Source organism: Mustela nigripes, chromosome 5, assembly GCF_022355385.1.
Source record: "Mustela nigripes isolate SB6536 chromosome 5, MUSNIG.SB6536, whole genome shotgun sequence".
In the NCBI taxonomy this organism is placed as follows: Eukaryota; Metazoa; Chordata; class Mammalia; order Carnivora; family Mustelidae; genus Mustela; species Mustela nigripes.
The window spans coordinates 24,701,315-24,716,681 of record NC_081561.1 but is presented as its reverse complement, the minus strand read 5'-3'; the positions used below and the strand labels follow the sequence as shown (position 1 = coordinate 24,716,681).

General features: G+C 43.7%; 1 pseudogene; it reads left to right on the top strand.

The window, feature by feature from the left end:
* Window positions 1-5,588: 5,588 nt before the first annotated feature.
* On the top strand, window positions 5,589-8,057 carry LOC132018546 (zinc finger protein 892-like; annotated as a pseudogene).
* Window positions 8,058-15,367: the final 7,310 nt, after the last annotated feature.

The following is a 15,367-nucleotide window of genomic DNA, read 5'->3' as shown; positions in this document are numbered from 1 at the left end:
AGCTCTCAGGACCCAGGGAAACACATCTGTTGGCAGGTTTAGTGTAATATCAAGGATGTGATAAAGATTACAGATGAACAGACAGATGAAGACATACGTAGGACAAGGTTCACAAGTGTCCGTTCTTAAACGTTTTTTCTTTTCAGTCTTTATGCTCTTTGCTTTTCAGTTTCTGAAAGTTCTAGTGATGTATCCTCTTGGAGAGGAGACTGTGTCCCATCTACTAATGAGTTCATCAGAGGCATTCTTCATTCCTGTTACAGTTTTTTTTTTAATCTCTAGGGGGCGCCTGGGTGGCCCATTTGGTTGAGCGTCTGACTCTTGATTTCCGCTCTTGGTTTTCAGTCTTGAGATCAAGCCTCGCATCCAACTCCCCGCTGAATGCCAAGTCTGCTTGAGAGTCTCTCCCTCTGCTCCTCCCCTTGCTCATGCTCTGTCTCTCAAATAAATAAATAAACCTTAAAAATAAATGTCTAGCTTTTTTTTTTTTTATTCTCCTTACGTTGGCCACCTATTCTTGCATGTTGTCTACTTCATCCGTGAGCGTGCTTGCCACAGTGATCGTAGGAGCTGTAAATCCCCAGTGTCCTAAATCCAGCATCCCGGCCCTATCTGTGCTCTATAATTTGTGTTTGTCTCTCACTACTGTACTGTAAATATGCTTATAAAGGACATTACTCCTTTCCTTCCAGAAGAATCTGATGGCCTTTCCTTAACCCCCTTTTATGTTCTCAGAAAAAATCGATCGAGTTCGCTGTCATTTATGAAGCCATCTTCTCAGGCTGTGCGTGACAGTGCGAAGCTCTGATTCAGCTAATTTTCTGACTACTCCACGGGTTCCTTTCATGGTTTCCGTTTGTGCCTCTTAGTAATAGGTATCTGTGAAGAATTGTCTCCTCAGGGGTTGTTTTGGTTTACAGGTTGAATATCCCTCTTAGCTTTTATGCCTGTAATTATTTGAAAAGTAGATACTATCACTTACTGTTCTAAATATTAGAGTGGTGGCTTTATCTCACCTTTTTTCTTTAAGTAATTTCCAGGGTTTAGTTGAAAAAAAAAAACTGGGGTGCCTGGGTGGCTCAGTGGGTCAAGCCTCTGCCTTCGGCTCAGGTCATGATCTCACGGTCCTGGGATCGGGCCCCACATTGGGCTCTCTGCTTGGTGGGGAGCCTGCTTCCCCATCTCTCTCTGCCTGCCTCTCTGCCTACTTGTGATCTCTCTCTGTCAAATAAACAAATAAACTCTTAAAAAAAAACACACACACACACTGGCTGGACTAATCTTCAAAAACTCCTGTCAGGGCACCTGGGTGGCTCAGTCAGTTGGGCATTGGACTCTTGGTTTCAGCTCGGGTTGTGATCTCTTGGGTCATGGGATTGAGCCCTATGTTGGGCTCTGTACTCAGTGGGGAACCTGCGTGAAGATTCTCTCCCTCTGCCCCTCCCTCTACTCTCTCTCTAAAATAAATGAATAAATTTTTTAAAAAATAATTTTAAAAAACCCCTGCTGTCACTGCGGCATTCTCATAAGAAAACCACCAGCATCTGTCCACTCACCAGACATTCATCAGGCATATTCTGTGTGTGAGATACTGTGCCAGGAGTTGAGGGCTCAGAGGTTAAAGACTTTAGTCTCTAATTTCCAGAAGGTCAGAGGCTAGTAAAGACACTGGTGAGTGCTGTGATGGGTAAATGCAGACACAGCATGGGAGCAGTGGTGAAGAGGGGCTCTAAGGCTGGGTTTAATCCTGGCTCTGTCACATACTGGCTCTGCAGCCTTGCACGAATGTCTTAATCTCTCGAAGCCAGCACTGACCAGTAGAAATAAAATCCAACCCTCATGTGTAATTTTAAATTTTCTGGTAGTCAAGCTTAAGAAAACTAATGAAAAAGAGGTACAATTAATTTTAAGAATATCTTTGATTGACTCTCAGATGCCTAAAACATTTTAATGATTAATCAATATAAAAAACCTATTACTGAGATATTTGCCCTTTCTTTCTTGACTCTTCAAAATCTGGTGTGTATTTTACACTCGCAGCACACCTCAGTTTGGTGTAGGCATATTTCTAGTGCGCAGCAGCCGCATGGGGCTGGAGGTTACCGCATGGGACTGTACAATTTTATGTCCCTCTTCCTCACTCATAAAATGAAGATAATAATAGCTTCTACCTGCTGGAGTTCCAGTAGGGATTAGTGATTAAATATGTGTAAAGTACTTAGAACAGTGATGATTCTAAGCATGACAAGCATTTATTTAATATTAGCTGTTATTATTTATAGGAACAATTATTTTATTATTATAGAGGTGATGAGAATATAGATAAGGAGCTTAGAGTGGGTGATGTTCGAACTGAATCCTGAAGAGTGAGCAGGAATTAGCTCAGCTATCAGCAGGTGGTAGACGGGGAGTTCTAGATAAAAGGTCAGCATGTGCCGGGAGACATGAGAAGTGTGATAAATGACTAGGAAGTAAACCCGGTGTGGTGGGATGTAAGGCACGTGTAAGTGACAAACGGTGAGGCTGGGTAGGCATGGATCAAAACGTTAAGGACGTGTATCGGGAAAGTATGAGAACAATTTAAGTATTTGGGGGGAAAAATCGTGCTATAAGTGGTATTGAGGATTGGAAAGAGGCCAAATGGGGGGCTTCCCCTCATGTCACACAGATGGTCGTCGAAGGCTGGGATTAAAACTCGGGATTGTCTGTGTCTTTAATCATTATCATCTGCTCCTTCTTTTTCCCGGGCCAGTGGAGCTGAAGCCTGGACTCTGGAACTCCAGCTTGTAACTTGAGGCACGTGACTTCAACACCCTGAACCTTTCCCGAAATGAAGATTCTGTTTCCACCTCTGGGCTGTTAGGAGGATTAACCATGCCAATACGGTGAGTCGGCTTGGCATAAACTCACTAAGTATTAACCCCACACCCACACGAGTCATTCACGTTTCCTTCCTCCAAGACATGGAACGCCAACTCTGGAGACACACATAGGCACACATGACATAATGGGTAAAGAGTGTAAGGCACTGCTTTTAAAGACTAGAATTAGAAGTTAAAACAGTACAGTAAATACTGTGGGAGACCAGGAAAATGAGAGTTAGGAATGTCATGGGACTAGTGTAATTTTAGTGGGACTCTGAGATACAGTCAAGAATTAGAAGGGCATGGGGCGCCTGGGCGGCTCAGTGGTTTAAGCCTCTGCCTTCAGCTCAGGTCATGATCTCAGGGTCCTGAGATTGAGCCCCACGTCGGGCTCCCTGCTCAGCGGGGAGCCTGCTTCCCCCTCTCTCTCTGCCTGCCTCTCTGCCTACTTGTGATCTCTCTCTGTCTATCAAATAAATAAATAAAAATCTTAAAAAAAAAAAAAGAATTAGAAGGGCAGAATAAGGATGCAAGAAAGGCTTTGGGGGCAGGAGAAGCAATAATAAACTAGTGAATGAGAAATGAATGTCGAATGTTAAAATTATTAATTCCTCGTGCTTAATGCTTGCTTATTTCATGCTATGATCTAGGGTTTGCACTGAAAACAAGTTTAAGCAAAAATTTGCTTCCTGAGATACCTGGGGGGGGCTCAGTCGATGAAGAGGCCGATTCTTGGTTTTGGCTCAGGTCATGATCTCAGGGTCATGAGATCGAGCCCCACATCAGGCTCTGTGTGCAGCGTGGAGTGTGCTTGAGATCCTCTCTCCCTCTGCCCCTCCTCCTGCAGTGCTCACTCTAAATAAATAAATAAGTAAAATCTTTCAAAAAATCTACTCACCCAGTTCTTCTTTTCAGTTAACTCAGAAGATGGGCAGTCAGGCTTCCACATTCCCACCCCCTCCTCCCTAAGTACAAGGTCCGCATATTTCATTTTGGGGAGACTAACCGGCCCCAAATAAAATGCTGTAGGTGCCAACATTTCAGGGTCATCTATTAAAACAGCCAGGTCCCTGCCCAGCAATCCTGCAGTGAAACTCATTGTGTATCATGTCCTTCCACCCGAACACTTAACTTTCAATCAGCATGTGAGTGACTCACTCTTAAGTATGAACCCATAGGGATGCCTGCGTGGCTCAGTTGGTTGGGCGGCAGCCTTCAGCTCAGGTCATGATTCCAGCATCCTGGGATCAAGTCCCACATCTTGCTTGGCAGGGAGCCTGCTTCTCCCTCTGCCTCTGCCTGCCATTCTTTCTGCCTGTGGTTGCGCTCTCTCTCTCTCTCTCTTTGTCTGACAAGTAATAAGTAAGTAAAAATCTTAAAAAAAAAAAAAAGTATGAACCCATAGTTAAAGACAACTTCCAGGTATGCTGATACATAAAAAGAAGGGTCATCTCTCCTTTGCCCGCCCTCTATGCTTAATGTTTCTTATCTTTTCTGTCCATGACTGAAAGTAAAAAAGAAACGTCATTGGAAAGCCATTAGAATTATTTTTCATTTCAAAAAAAGTAATATTTTCCCTTTTCAACCTTTTCTTTTTTTTAGACCTAGTTTCTGCACTTTTTACATTAACTATAAAGCAACAACATCAGCAGCAGTTATTCAACAAAGAGGAAGTTGTAAACGTATTGCTTTGTGTAAGTCAAGAAACCAAATTTAAAAGAAAAGTTTGGGTTTCTTAAGATTTTATTTTTATATAATCTCTATGCCCAGTGTGGGGCTTGAATCACAACCCTGAGATCAAGAGTTGCACATTCCACTGACTGAGCCAGCCAGATACCCCCAAAAGAAAATATTTTTTAAAGCTTTAGGATAACAGTTTGAATGTTGATGAAGTAAGTTTTCTCATAGAAGACTTCATGAAAGCCATTTCTCTTTGATAACGGTTTTCCTTTCTAAATACCTGCTCATCTTCATGTTTTTCTCTTTTCTAATCTCTACAGTTAAGCCTTTTCCCAAATCACCTTCTCACCTGACAGTGTTTGTTCCATTCTCTTTGATTACTTTGTTTTAAATCAGACAGACCCTTTCACACCACAGGCATTTCCAGCTAACCCCTCCTTAGATTACTAGGTTACATTTATAACCCCAGTGTTGTATATTCTCAGTATTTACAATTTCATTACCCCATTCCTCATAGAATGGTTTCTTTTCTTTCAGCATTGAACACATAGCAGATTTGTATTTTTATGTCTTTTAGATGGCACGTCTGGACCTAAAGCCAAGAAATCAAAAGTAGAGCAGCAGGACATTTTCAAAGATGGCCCATCCCAAGGAGTAAACACAGAAGAACTTCTCTACTGGGAGATTCCTGGAAGTCTAGACAACAGTGTAAGAATCAGCACTTAAACCAGGAGAAGTATCTGGGACAAAATAAAAGTCACCTGTATGGAACCTGCCAAAGAAAGAGATGCAGCATCTAATGAATTTGGAAGCATTTTCACTATACAGTCAGTAGTTTCAGAGCAGAGTGATCCTATAGAAGAGTGTTTTCATGAACCTGGTACACATGGAAAAATCTTCAAACAAAACTCAGACTTAATTATACAAAGGAAGTGTGATGGAAAGAAACCTTGCGGATGTGGTAGATGTGGGAAAACCTTCAGAGACCACACTGCTCTTGTTCAACATGAAAGAACTCACACTGGAGAGTGACCCTATAAATATAATGTGTGTGGAAAGGGATTTAACCAGAGGTCCCACCTAACAAACCATCAGAAGACTCATACAGGAGAAAGGCCCTACAAGTGCAATGAATGTGGGAAGGCCTTCAGTTACTGCTCCGTACTTGTTCAACATCAGAGGATTCACAGTGAGGACAGACTGTATGAATGTCCTGAATGTGACAACACATTCAGTCGTAGCACATACCTAACTCAGCACCAAAGAATTCACACTGGTGAGAAGCCTTATAAGTGTTTGGAATATGGAAAGGCTTTTAGCCAGAGCACCCGTCTTACTCTGCATCAGAGAATTCATACTGGAGAGAAGCCTTATGAATGCAGTGACTGTGGTAAAACCTTCAGTCAGAGTGCACATCATACCCAACATCAGAGAATTCATACAGGAGAAAAGCCCTATGAATGTAATGACTGTGGGAAAGCTTTCAGTTACTGCTCAGACCTCATTCAACATCGGAGAATGCATACTGGAGAGAAACGATAGAAATGTAGTGAATGCGGGAAAGTCTTCAGTGATCAGTCAGCCCTTATTCAGCATCAGAGAACTCACATTGGAGAGAAGCTCTATGAGTGTAGTGAATGTGGAAAAGCCTTTAGAAACTATTCAGCTCGTATTCGACATCAGAGAACTCATACTGGAGAGATGCCCTATGAATGTAAGGAATGTGGAAAAACCTTTAGCAGAAATGCATACCTTACTCAACATCAGAGAAGGCTTACAGGTGATGAACCATATAAATGTAAGAAAATTTTCACCCAGAGTTCATTCCTTACATGACACATGAGGATTCATACCGGAGAAAAACCCTACAAATGTAATGAATGTGAGAAAATGTTCAGGGGTCGCTCAGGGCATATTCAGCGCCAGAGAACTCACACGGGAGAGAAGCTGTATGACTGCAGTGATTGTGGGAAAGCTTTTGGTTTCTGTTTGTCTCTTATTCAGAATAAAAGAATTCATACAGGAGAGAAGCCCTATAAATGCACGGACTGTGGAAAAGCCTTTAGTGAGAGGTCAACACTTATTCAGCATCAGAGAACGCACACTGGAGAGAAGCCCTATGAATGTAACATGTGGAAAAGGCTTCAGAGTAGAAACCTTACAAATCACCAGAAAACTCATTCCAGTGAAAAATCCTACACATGCAGTGAATGTGGAAAAGCCTTTAGTTACTGCTTAGGCCTTATTTGACATCAAATCATTCATACTGGAGAGAAACCTTATGAGTGCAGTAAATGTGGGAGAGCCTTCAGCCAGAGGACAGACCTTAAAAAACATCAGAAAACGCATACTGAAGAGAAACTCCACAAACGTAATGAGTGTCGAAAACCCTTCAGCCAGAGCATGTATCTCACAAAACACCAGAAAGTTCATAGTGGAGAGAAAGCAAATATACATACTGAGTGTAGGAAAACCTTTAGACAAAACTCCTCTATTCAACATGAAAAATCTTGCATCTTTCACCCTCTGAATGCCTTAAGGATCTGGTGACTGTGGAGACCCTCCCCAGGGAAACAGAAGGAGGATCACGAAAACTGTTCACTAGAGTGGCCACTTGATTTAGTGGGAAGAGCAAATGTCTGGGGTTTAGAGGTCCTGGGTTCGAATCTCAGCTCTCTGACCAACCAGGTCTATTACTTGCTTTAGAGTAAGTCACTTTACCTCTTCTTGCCTTAATTCGCTCACCTGAAATATTGGGAGGCCTGATTCATTGATTGTTAAGATCCAGTTATTACCAGTGCAGGTTTTTATAGATGTGACTCTCAAATTGTGACTTAATTACTCTACAACAGGTCTGATTTACAGTGTGAAGATGTAGTAGTCATTAGGAGTTCAGTAAAGATATAGACTACGTGCTATTTATTATCTTTGTATTGGTCCTCCAAGATTAAAGATACCATGAGTATTCAAGGAGATAAAGAGATAAAATAGTGTAAATTGTGCTAATTATTGCAGTAGGAAGGTTGGGGTCTTGATTAAGAATATGGTGTTTGAGGGCACCTGGGTGGCTCAGTGGGTTAAGCCGATGCCTTCAGCTCAGGTCATGATCTCACAGTCCTAGGATCGAGTCCCGCATCGGGCTCTCTGCTCAGCAGGGAGCCTGCTTCCTCCTCTCTCTCTCTGCCTGCCTCTCTGCCTACTTGTGATCTCCCTCTGTCAAATAAATAAATAAAATCTTTAAAAAAAAAAGAATATGGTGTTTGATAAATCCTCAAAAAGAATGAATCAAACTGTTGGTAAAGGCTGGGTTACCTAGAAGACACCCAAATTTAATGTTGCAGTGTACATCGTCTCTATTAAGTAGAACTGGTCTCTGTCATGTCTCGGGTGAAAAGGAACTAGAAAACAGTTGTAAAGTCTTGAGCAGCTTACCAAGAAAAGATGAAACTGGAAAATGGATTTGTTTCCATACCTTAAATGTGTAAAGACCATGTGAATGAGAGTAAATCTTGAGATTCCATACATCTAGAAAAGTCTCTTGGTCTCTTGTCTTTGTCCTGTAATTACAGATAATGGCCTGAAAATATGAAGATTTATCTCAGAAACCTGTGATTTTAAGTTGACCAGTTACTCTTTTCCAAATTTCCTGTGATGCCTCTGCATTGTTTTATAATCACTTACCCCTTTTCAAGCCAGTAGAAATGAAAAAACATCTCTTTCCCAGCAGGGGGGTACCTGGAAGTTTTGTGCATTATTTTACTCCCATCCCGTTAACCACAAATGGGTCATATGACCTCATGTGCTGGAGTTGGAAGCCTTTTTGAAAAGCATTTGATAACTAAACAAATTGAATGGTTTTGGAAAAGGAACGTACTTTAGTGTATTATGCAATGGATTTAAAACCAGGAACCCAGGGCACCTGGGTGGCTCAGTGGGTTAAAGCCTCTGCCTTCAGCTCAGGTCATGATCTCAGGGGTTCTCTGCTCAGCAGGGAACTTGCTTCCCTTCCTCTCTCTCTGCCTGTCTCTTTGCCTACTTATGATCTCTGTCTGTCAAATAAATAAATAAAATCTTTTTAAAAAATGTTAAAAAAAAAAAACCAAAAAACTTGGAGCCCAAGTGTAAGAGCCTGTCATTGAGCTGCTACCTTATGACTTTGCTCGTGTTGCTTTCTCAGCCTGTTCGCTTGGACAGCAGACACCACGCGCCCTTTGAGATACATTTCAGCCAGCCGGTCGGTTCCCACGTTCTCGCCCGCTTCCCAACACTTTGACCATATGCTGACTCCAATCGGAATACCTTCCTTCTTTCCTTCCTAATTCCTGCCTCTCAGACTCGATGTTATGGTTTGGCACACACATAGCCTTGGCTGGTGGTGATGATTCGCCTTCATCAGCTGCTTTCAGCACTCATCTCTTTTTTCTTTGAATTTCTGTAGCATTTATTCACATGGGATTTTGTACTTAGTGGTTCCTTGATGTTCAATAATCACCTTAAAGGTAAGCTTCACCCTTGGAGTTTTCTCACTTCGTGGAAGCTAAGCAGAAGGAGAAACAGAGTTCGTGCTCAGTAAACCTTCACTGACCAGGGAAGCGTGCTGTAGTAACAAGACCACGACGAACACAGGTGCTTTATCTTTGCAAGGTGACTCTTCCAGCTCTCTGTTCTGTTCCAGCCATGGGTATATAACCGCACTTCCTTTTTAGAATGTATGTATGTAAAATGAATTTAAAATGTATAGTGATTATAGTGATACTGTATAGCAGTCCTATTTTTCTTCTTCATATAGCTATTTTCAAACAGGATATGGTTCCCCACAATAATTTCTAATGTCTGTACTGAACACCACTATCCTGGGAGTTTTTTAACTTGACATCCTCGATCTTCTCCAGCAACTAGACGCTGGATTTCAGTTTTGGATGCCGGACTTTCATACATAGTTATTCTGGCATTTTCTTTCTTAGCTTGCTTTGGAGATAACTGCTAACTTACTGAATCACTCATTCACTTCGGTCTCTGCTGAATATCAGTTTCCTGTCTCTGTTTACAACAGAAGCCCTGTTAGTTTTTATAAATGTAAGATCACTGCTTCCATTTTCTCTTTACCTGAGAGTTTTAACATACTGAGGTTAATTGATATACATGGTTGATTTTCTTTATGGACCTCTTTGCAGTCAGGTTCGACTCTATATTCAAAGAGGTTGCTTCCATGAGGATTATGAGTATCTCTTACAACAGGCCCAGATGAGTGGTTATCCAGACTGTGGACAGGAGCAGCCCAGGGTTACCTGGGCATGGGAACGCCAAGATGTCAGGCTCTCAATCATGTCACATAGGCTCTCAATCATGTCACTGCACAATCCTCGAAGCACGTTTCTGTCTGACATCCAGGCATCTTATCCCTTTTCAAGCCAGCAGAAAGGAAAAGACATCTCTTTCCCAGTAGGGTTGTAACTTGGAAGTTTTGGGTATTATTTTATTCTTTTTTAAATTATTATTATTATTTATTTATTTATTTTAAAGATTTTATTTACTTATTTGAGAGAGAGACAGTGAGAGAGAACATGAGCGAGGAGAAGGTCAGAGAGAGAAGCAGAGTCCCCGTGGAGCTGGGAGCCCGATGCGGGACTCGATCCCAGGACTCCGGGATCATGACCTGAGCCGAGGGCAGTCGTCCAACCAACTGAGCCACCCAGGCATCCCAGGTATTATTTTATTCTTATCCCACTTACCATAAATGGGTCATATGATCTCATGTCCTGGAGATGGAGAAGGAGCAGTCGAACGTAGTTTGAAAGGGGAGAATGATAATGAACAGCCAGCAGATGTCACGTGATGGTGTCCGCCATCAGTTATATTGGCTTCATAAGCTCCTGGGCCATGAATCTGGTCTGGAAGGTGGGCTGGCAGGTTAGATGCCCCCACAATAACGGGAAGTAGAAAGCTGAGAGTGTAGGCCAGGAACACTCTCCAAAGGTGTGGGCCACGGTCAGCAAGTGTGAGCTTGCTCCCCAAGCAAAATGGGGAATTGAGCTTATTTCTTAATTCATTACCTTCAAGTAGGCCTTTCCTTCAAGTGATGTGCCCAGATCTGAGCTCTAAGCCAAGCAGGGACATCCCCAAAGCAAACACATTACAAAGGAAATCTAAGTCTGGTTTCAAGCCAGGCGAAGGTTCGTTGCTGTCATGTGCTCATGTGTTCTCCACTCAAAGCTGTCCACGAAACTAGAACGTTGGTTTTAGTCCAGCTTACCTGGAAGCCAACACAACGATCCCCGTGGAAAAAGAACTAAGAGGTAGCCTAACTCCCTCCTCCACAAGGGATAAATAGGCCATCGCAGATGGGAAGGAGAGGCATAGACGCAGTCTCACCAAAACCCCAGCTCTGGGGAGCAGACACACACAGAAGGAAGCTCACAGGCCTGGAGTTTCTCTGAGGAGAGAGGGGTTCGTGTCCCACCTCGGGACCCACACTAGGGCATGGAGGCCCCCAAACATCTGGCTTTGGAAGCTAAAGGGGCTCTGTCCAGGGCCCCCAGGCTGACTCACTCCTCCCAGAGTTGGCAGGATTCTCTGTGAAGGAGATTCATTTGCTAATCTTAAAGTGTCTGCTGGAGGACGGGAGCCCGCCGAATTCCTTCAGAGGTAGAGGTGAAGGCGAGTGCCATCTTTGCACGCTCCTCTGCCTGGCTAGTGTGGACGGAGGCACAGCCAGACCCTGTCGCACCAAGGCCTGGTCCCCAGCCCTCTTCATCCCTGAGTCCCCGCCAGCCCCTCGCTCAAAGCTTCCTGGCAGCTTCACTACTGCAGGGGACCCAGCACATTCCACACAGGTCAAGTTAACTAAGTAGCCAGAGAAAGACTGTGTGATTTCACTTCTCTGTGGCATCCAAAAAAAAGCAAATGAACAAACAAAACAAAACTCAGACCCAGAGAACAGATTGGCAGTTGAGAGAGGGGAGGGGGTTGGAGGACGGGCGAAGGGTGTCAGTTGTGTCATGAGGCAAGATAACTAGACTTAGGATTGTGATAACTTGGTATGGTGCACAGATAATCAAATTATTATGCAGTGCACCTGAAACTAATGTTTTCTAAACTACTGTTTTCTAAAATCTAAGCAATTTTACCTCAAAACAAACAAACCAAAAAACAAATCACACTTCATTTAAAACCTTATCTACTCAGGGGCACCTGGGTGGCTCAGTGGGTTAAGCCTCTGCCTTCAGCTCAGGTCATGATCTCAGGGTCCTGGGATCAAGCCCCGCATTGGGCTCTCTGCTCGGCAGGGAGTCTGCTTCCCTCTCTCTCTGCCTGCCTCTCTGCCTATTTATTGTGATTTCTCTATCAAATAAATAAATAAAATAAAATAAAAAACCTTAACTGCTCAGACAGTGCAGTGTTTGTGCAGAGACAGACAAATGGCTCAATGGGACAAGAAGGAGCACATTCTGTGCGTAATAACAGGAAGTAGATAGAGAAGAATATGGAAAGGCAGGACTTTCCAATAAATTGTGCCGGCATAATTACATATCTACATGGAAAAAATATATACCATACATAAAAACTAATTCCTGGGGGCGCCTGGGTGGCTCAGTGGGTTAAAGCCTCTGCTTTTGGCTCAGGTCATGATCCCAGGGTCCTGGGATCGAGCCCAAATCAGGCTCTCTGCTCAGCAGGGAGCCTGCTTCTCCCTCTCTGCCTACTTGTGATCTCTCTCTGTCAAATAAATAAAGAAAATCTTAAAAAAAAAAAAAAGCACTATGAAAGGATGAATCTAAGTCACAAAATGGCAGAAGACATTTGCCACATACATAACTGACAGGACTAGCATGAGAATACGGAACATGGAATACAGAAAGAGCTTCTATGACTGTGATGTCTGTGAGGGAGGACAGGAGCCCGGCGGAGAACGGTTAGCCTGCGATGTCACCAGTGTCTCTTCTGTTCACTCTGCTCTTCAGAAGCCGGTCACTGTGACCCTCAGGCAAGGAGAGGGTATTCGGACCACCTTCCGATGACAGGAGTGCCACAGAGTTTGTGGACCTATTTTATTATTTTTTGAAGATTTATTTATTTATTTGAGAGAGAGGGAGTGAGGATGAGCATGTGCTCCTGCATGTGAGCTGGGGGAGGGGCACGGGGAGAGAATCTTCGGGCAGACTCCCTGTGGAGCGGGCATCCCATGAAATAATGACCTGAGTCAAAACCAACATCCAGGCGCCCCTGTGGACCTACTAGAAAACAACGACCTTGTCAGCAAGCAACCTTGTCAGAAATCAGGAAAACGCAAACTGATGCTATAATTAGATGCTACAGATCTTCCACCACAATTGCTGAAATTAAATAGACAAGTACTAATTTTTGGCAAGGATGTGAAGTGATGACTTTGATCACTATTCTTGAGAGTCTAAAGTGACACCGAGACTGTGGAAAACAGCTGGGCTTTAGTAAGCTGAAGATGTGCATACCCTATTGTCCTAGATCTTTCCCCAAGAGAAGTAAGTGCACGTGTATGGCAGGAAACTCGTAGGAGAATTTTCACGTAGTGTTTGTTGTCCATAGAGCCAACAACTGGGAACAACCGGAGTGAACATTTGCACTCACTCGGATAAACAGTGTCCAGTGCTATTCAGCAGCTGACAACAGGTCTGAGCTGCAGAAAATAATACGGATGAGCCTTACAAAGAGATTTTTGTGAAAGACACAAAGGAAGCATTTAAGATGATGATACTTATGTACGTTTCAAAACCAGACAAAATTAGGTTATATTGTTGAGGGATATATGTGCACATGGTGAAATGTATTAAGAATGTAAAAAGTCAGGACTGAGTTTTTTCTGGGGCATTGGGAGCACATGGAGGACAGAGGTTATAGGGAAGAGACACACACAACTTCTCGGTGTCAGCACACACCGATCACCATCGCAAGTGACAGTCCGATGTTCCTGGTTAAGCACAGATGTTGATTTTATTTACCTGTTATATTTCACACTAAAAATATAAAACAGCATGAAGAGAGACAAGGAAACTTCCTCTGAATGAACACGTAAAGATTTCCAACCTGTATTGTGAAGTACCAAAGGCAAGGCCCAGAACAAGTGAACAAAGTTACACGAATGTGGGTAAACTCCAGAAGGAGAGGTTGGAAGTGAAGAACAGCAGAACCTGTGGGGGCTGGGGGACAAAGTAGGAACCAGGTAGGTAGGTAGGTGACACGGGAAACGTCACTGTGTAATCATTTTGAACTCTGGGAGTCCATTACTATTCCCAAATACTAAACAACCAAATGAGTAAAATCTCTCAACGCAGCATTCGGAAGCCTCACAGGACATGTCGTCTTTCGAACAGTTTGCCACGCCTTGGGGCCTCATGCCTTATACCCTTATCCTTGGACACCAGGGGCTCAGAAGTCAGGGTTTATGCAGGCCCAGTCTGAAGGTTTGGGAAGGGGATGAACTAATGAATTAATGAGCCTGCGGCTCTGCAGATGGTACTAGGGATGTCAGGTGCTCAACCCTGCACGAGCGAGCGTTAACCCCTGCATGGACACTGGCTAGCACGTCGGACCCCGCGATTAGACAGAAGACCCACCGTTAGCCACCCAGGTTTATACACCAACCAGGAGCCCTATAAACAGAATCTAGAACGCTTTACCTATGAAAAGCCCATTAAGCTCCTGAAATTTGCTTACACACTCTCCTGCAGAAGCCTCACTGGTCAAGTATTTCCTATGTAAGTGACCGGCCATTCATTCAACCTTCACTCAACAAACTGTTAGCGAGTAGCATGTGTGCCTCTAGACACCAGAACGATAGCTGGGAACAAAATGGGCAAAAATCTCTGTCTTTGTGGAGTTTGCGTTCTTATCAGAAATTCAGACCAATGAATGAAAAATATATACGTCCTCATTAAAAATAAAGCAGGAAGATAATAGGGATGACTCCTTAAAAAGTGTTTTTAAATGTGTTGAACAGGTTAAGATTTCCCTGAGAAGGTGATATTTGAGCAAAACTCTAAAACAGGAAGAAATGAGTAAGGCATATATTGGGAGGAGGGGTGGGGAGAGTTTCCAGGCAGGAGCACTCGTGGAGCACAGGCGAGTAGGAGGGGGAGGCTGTGCGGCAGGGGAAGGGGAGGAGGGAGCGGGGATGGCTGCCCAGGTCGCTGGAAGCACTTCAGCTTCCATCCTGGAATCGGAGCAGAGCCCTTGGAGAGTTTTCCATTCATTCTATGTTTAGAACAGACAGGAAAGGGGCAAGGGGAAATAGGAAGCCGGAGAGCAGCGGAGTCCATTGCCAAAATCTAGGCAACAGGTGATGGTAGATTTCTCGTGTGATGGCAACAGGAGGAGGAAGCAAAGTTGGGGAAGTGAATACATCTTGAGGGTGGAGCTGGGAGCTGGACTCTAGGACTGGAGCCAAAGAGCATCTTCAGCTGGAGCGGCTGCCTCTTGAGATGGGGCAGATGGGGAAGGCCAGGAGTTCGGGTTTTGACAAGGTCAGGTATAAATTCCCGAGAAGAAGGCAGGCGCATAAGTGAATGTGGAGCTTGAGGGAGCAGCCCACGATGGAAAGAGACATTTGCTTGTACGTGGTGCTGAAGGACTGAGCCCTGAGCATGCTAACGGTCAGGAAGGGAACATACAAGAGTGATAATATGACACGCAATAAGTGCTATTCATCAAACTGAGACAATCTCAGGAATCCTGGGATGTTCCAGGAGCTTCAAAAGCTGGTTTTGAGGAGGCAGCAAAAGCTTCTAGCAGGAGGTCATGGGTAACGTGGGAACTGAGATCCAAAGAACAAGTAGGGACTGGCAAACGGG